Source organism: Pinus tabuliformis, chromosome 3_2, assembly GCF_031772625.1.
Source record: "Pinus tabuliformis cultivar Carrire ecotype Pingquan chromosome 3_2, CPIR1, whole genome shotgun sequence".
NCBI classification, from domain to species: Eukaryota; Viridiplantae; Streptophyta; class Pinopsida; order Pinales; family Pinaceae; genus Pinus; species Pinus tabuliformis.
Window position 1 is genome coordinate 680,353,756 of NC_142302.1, and position 6,000 is coordinate 680,359,755.

Below are 6,000 nucleotides of genomic sequence, written 5' to 3' on the forward strand. Positions count from 1 at the left end.
CTCCTAGGGTTTTGAAGGCAATTTCTCTTGGGCGGCCAAATCATCGGCAAAACTTGTTTCCTGATGTTCATACACCTTCCCCTATCCTTAAAGTACCTTATCAAACACTTCCCATCCCTTAGATCCGCCAAATTCCTCATTTTTGCACAAACCCTAGTTTCTAGCTACAACTTGGCAATTTTCAAGGTTTGGCCTGTGTTTTGCCCTTTTGGACCCTTTCCCCTCACTCAATCTCTGAGATTCCATTTTCCCCTACTTCCTAACATCCCTCCCCACTCCCAAAAATTTCCCCAAGAATTTAGAAGCCTCTTATCCCCTTCATTTCGCTCCATTTCGACAAAATTCCTTGTTTCACACATCGGGACAAGTCGCACTCAAATGATGTTCCAGAGCAATCAAAGATGAATTTTGGAAAAAAGAGAGAGGTTTTTGTCCATAACATGCCAAAGAAGAAAAATTTCCTTCACTTTTTGCACAGGTGTCAAGGTTTTAGAGAAATGTCAAAATTACAATCGCTGGATCCAAGGCGGTTGACCGAGGAACTAAAACAGAGAAAGAGGCCCAATCCCCTCCGTATCTTGGCTGAGGCTTCACTCAAGGATCAAGGCACTAAATAGCCTAGCCACAGCACAAATCCCAAGAAATTTTGAGAATTTTGGGTGAATTTTGGCATTTTCAAGCAATTTGCGGGTTTTTCCCATTAACGGGTCTCACCCCCCGCGCGACCCTTCATCATGGCAACTCCATTTGGCAAAAACTCAGCATTTCCAGATTTTTCGTCCAAAGTTACACATGCTCATGGATGGACTTGAGATTTGGTGAAGTTTTAGACCTCCAGAAAGTCAAAAAACTAGCAAAAAATGACTTTCTGCCACTTTTTTGAATTGCAGAAAGCAGTCTTGGGAGATTTGATTTTTGACAAGGAAAATGAACTCCAAATTCAAAAATTCCAGTTGGGTTGGAAAGTAGACTCACAGACCTTTCCAACAAGCCTACTCTTGCCCAATTTGGACACCTTCAAGTGCCCCAAAAGTGGCTCCAAAGGCGCGCGACCCGTCAGGCAGGGGCGCGCGACCCGTCAGGCAGATTTTTCCAAAATGCACTGTACAGCTCAGAAAAACGCAGTTTGACCCAGTTTGACTTTTTGGGGTGAATTATGATTCTCGTTGATGTAATTATTGTACTTGTAAGACACCTTTACTCTTATGTAACACTTCTAGAAGATTCATTCATGAAAAGGGTAAATATTAAATGAATGAATTGGTTTCCTAGCTTATAGAGGCAAGTTGTTTTGACTGCCTAGATTTTAGTGCTCAGTTTAGAATTAGTTGAAACAGCTCCTAGAAGGATGAGCTCCACCCCTAGAGGCAAGGGAAGAGGTTGGCTTGCCTATATTATGTATTTTCTTAATCATTTTCAGGGGTTGGAAGGTTGGACTCTTGAGGGAGAAGCTATCATTGTATTATTCACTATATCTCTGCAATTTTTGGCTAAGGAAGACCAGGGTTTTGAAGTCCTCTTTGGGATTCTTGTGAACTCATGTGTTGATGGTGTGTTTCTCAATGTACTTGTAAGCTTGTTATGTGACTCATTTCCTTTCTTTTACTTCTGCACATTAAACAAATGAAGTGTTAAAGTAAGAATTCATGCTTGCCATGCTCTGCTTTTAAGTTTGTTTAATTTCAATGTTTTCTACTATCTAAAGAGAATTCAAAGTTATTGTTTGCTCTCTTTAGCTCTTCACCTTTCATTCCTGACCATCCACCTCAATCAAAGGCATCAACACTGTCTCCTACCTCGCCCCAAGGAATCCCCTGCAGAAACTGTGTCCAATCCCCGCACCCAGAATTGCCCTCTCCTCAATTTGCCACCAAAAACCCCAAATCAACCCTTTTGATCAGTTTACTAGCCTAATATCAGTGTTACCTTATTGGTCATCTCATCTATTGAAAATTTCACGAGATAGACCAGAGAGAGCCTTCTCCTGCCCCGTAGGGCTAGCTACGAGGCTAAATGGTTTGATGTTGCCTTGAGGTTTACCTTTCTCAGCCTGAGGTGAAATTTCAAGAGCTAACATATTGGCGACCATACTGGGGAGAACAAATTAATCGTTTGCTCATTGACGTGTTATTTCATAAGTCTTAGACGGAGCCTGAAGTTACGCCAGGTAGCCTTCGAAAACGCTCTTGTTTTACATCAGCGTTAGTAGATAAACGCTGCTTCAGTCAATCTCCGTGAGCTTGTGAATACAGCACTTCATTTTCATTTCACCCTAGTACATGTATCAAGTTCAGATCTGATTGTTGATAGTGGACAATGATCAGACACTTGAAAGGCTGAAATTATTCACTTGGCGACTCTAAATTATTTTCGAGATCAGATCCAAAGACTCCACTAGAGGATAATCCCGACCAGCAAAAACATGAAAGGACAACATGGACAGACCAGGTATTCAAGTTGGAATTTCATCCGAGACATTTTGTTCTTTGTCATAAATTATTTCTTCTCTTTTCCCAAGAATGTCAAGAAGGCTTTGCAAAGTATATTGTATTTGAGAAGAGATCCTCGGCCTGCAGTTGATTCTTTCCCTTTGAAGATTGTGAATACCAAAGATTTGCATACCTTTGAGCTTGATCAAGATCCTTTTTCCGAATTTTGTGATGACCATCTTCAAATTGATGAGCCCCAAGCAACCAAGACTGATCCTATACCTTCTGCACATACCCCTACACCTTGTAAAATTCCAGATCGGTATAAACCTCTTGTTTTACCTTCTGTTCTTCATGCTTTCCCCAAAAACTATGATCTATACTTGCCGAGGTTCGATGGTGAATGTAAGAATGTCAACGCTGAGCAACATGTGCAGAATGTTGAGACTTTTCTAGATCTTTTTGAAGTTGATGAAGAAGATGTTAGTATAAGGCTTTTTGCTCTTTCTTTGCAAGCCAAAGTGAAGAGTTGGTTCAAAACCCTGCCTGATGCAAGCATTTCAGATTTCCAGCAGTTTGTCAAAGTTTTTCTCGACAGGTGGATGATCGGACAGAACCTTCTCTTGATTGTAGAAGAGTATAACCAGCTGAAAAGATTGCCAGGGGAGACAGTACAATAGTTTTAAGCCAGATTTAACCAAGTTTATTATTCGATGCCAGTTGATATTAGACCTTCTCCTAGATCTGCTCTCTTGCACTATCCGGGTGCCTTTGATCCGGAGATGGAGTTTCAGCTGAGAGAAAGGGATATTGCAACACTTCACGAGATGCAAAACAGTGCAGTAAATGTAGAGGCTCATCTGTTGATCCGAAGGGCAAAGATGAAGGAAGAAGAGATGAAAAACATAGATCCGGAGGAATCAGCATCTCTAGAGGTGAAGCTTGACATTTTGGTAAGTGCAGTGGAAAAGATGATGGACAAGATCAACGCAAGGAATGATTATGATGTTCAAACCCATGGCTCGCTGATTGAAGAAGAACAAGTTGCTGATCCAAAATATTTTGTTTCTTATTCTAGTTGTCATAGATCTGATAACGATTGTTTTATAGATCACCTTGGCGAAGAAAGAACTGTTGATATGACCTGCATGCTTGATGATATGTTTTATACCGATGATTTGCCTCATTTTGATCAGTATGATGATGATTATGTTCTCCAAACAAAAGCTAATCTTACAGACAAATCAGCAGCTAGTTTGTGGGAGGAAGAAGTTCATTTTCAGCAGTTTGAAAACAATGTTCAGCCATCACATATCAGCTATGACAGTGACGAGGAAAGTACAACAAAGTTTTAAGTAAGTGAAGGATCTTTACCTTTTTGTTTTGATTCATGTCAGTTCCTTAGAGACAACTTCCATGAACTTAGAAATCAGCTGTCAACAAGTCTTCATCTAGACCATCTTGAAGGCAATAAAAACCTTGTTCCACACTTCTCATATTCAGATTTGCAACCCCTGAAAGCCATTGATTGTAAGGTTGCAGCTGAAGACTTGGAAGTGGACACACATGATTTAATGATTCAAGGTGACTCCGTACCATTCTGGTTTGAATCATTTCAGTTTTTGAAGGGTAGATTGCATAGTAAATCTTCAAATGAACAGCCTATAACAAATCAGCAATCTCTCAGTGTTAATGTTGAGGATGAGACAGATAACAAAATGCTTGAGCAGCCTGTAGCATCAAATTTGCAGCCACCAAATGAACTTGAAGGGCAGATTACAGATGAAGGTATGGCAGCCGAAATACATGATTTGATGATGCAGGAAGATTCTATGCCCTTTTGTTTCGAAGCATTTCAGTTTATAAGGCAGAATCTTCGTAAAATCTCTCAAGAAAAAGATGAACAGCTAGAAGGATGTCATACATTTTCAAAGGATACATTACAGCAGTCTTTTCAAGTTTTTCATGATCCAATAGCTGATGTTTTGGATGAGGTTTGCAGTCAAAGTCTATTTCCATTGATTACAGGTGAGCTTGAAACGTGTATTGATACAAATTTGATCCGGCAGTCGATTTCTTTGTCATTTTCAGCAGAGGTCTCGTCACAAGGCTCAGATCAAAGGTTGCATTCATGGTATGAGGAAACGAGAAGTAATCCATTAGATGAGCTAAGTTCCAGTGTGCTTGAATTTCAAGATCCTTATGCAGTGTTTTTGGAGGCGGATAGAGAATTCATATCATTCAACGGATCTGTTTCTAAGTTATCATGGGCGTTGACGTTCAGTAGTTCTCTCTTGTTGTTCATAAGTAAGCACTTGCAAAGATTTCAAACAGCAGACAGAATACTTACTTGGTTGCATTGGTTGTTTCATTTCACTTGATCAGGTGATGAATGAAACTGTTAGAGTAGGTTGTGATGAATAAGCTCCCCTTTGAGCATCTTTTCCAGTTTTTCGGTTTTGTCTAAGTATTGAGTCAGTTTTTAGTTGAGTGAGAGTCAATTTGTGTTGTCAAGTCATCAGTTTTCAGTCATGCCTTTCAGCTTGAGTTTTTGACTCCATTTCCCAATGATTATAAAGCACTGGTCTGCTCTCCCAGAGGTCTAAGGTTCTTGGTACCTCCAAGGAGCTACCATCCCCATTGGAGCCAATGTTAGAGTCGGTCTAGTAGCCCTCCATCAGCGATCAAAACTCTTTGCATTTGCATAAGTAGAAATCTCATCAGTGTCAATTTTTGCATTCCATTAGGCATGCCATAACCCTGATGGAGGAGCTGGTGTCTTTGTCCCCCTCTTGGCATTGCTGGATCGAAGCTCATTTCAGTCCTTAATCTCTTTCAGGCTTGTCTTGTCTTGTCTTGAGGTCAAATTCCTAGGTCTAGGGTATTGGTCAAGTTTGTTTACAAGGTCATGACTCTGAAGGTCAATAAGTGCTCAGCAAGCCAGAGGGATGGTTTTCAAAGTGTTTCTTCGAAAGATTCTATCTTGTACAGTTAATTTTCACCTTGGATTTAAAAACCCTATTTTTAAAGCCAAGGTCATTTTTCAAATTTTTGTAAAAAGTGATGAAATTTCAAAAAACTTCCAGAGACAGCATGTAACCCTGGCTCCTTTGCCAAGATCCCTCAGATGCTGTCCCTGAAAAATTATCAAAAGAAAAGCATCAAATCAACCAATTTCAGGATAAAAGGAAACCATGCGGGTTGTGACATGAAATTAATTCAAACAAGGCTATAAAAGCCCTAATCTCCCTCTATCAAGCCTCATTATGCATCCAAGTGATAGAGCAACTGATTGCAAGACAGTTTGAGTGAAATTTGTGAGCTTGACAGGCGCGCGACCCGTCAGACCAGGCGCGCGACCCATCAGAGGCGCGCGACCCGTCAGGCACCCTCCGCTAGTGCAAAATTATAACGGGCGCGACCCGTCAGAGGCGCGCGACCCGTCAGCGCCCTCTTTGTAAAACCGCCTGAAAATTCACCAAGGAGCCACAAATTGCCAAATTTTGCAAGGTAGGCCCTCCATCATGAAAAATTATTGCTTGCTACAGTTCAAGAAGATCATGATTGTATT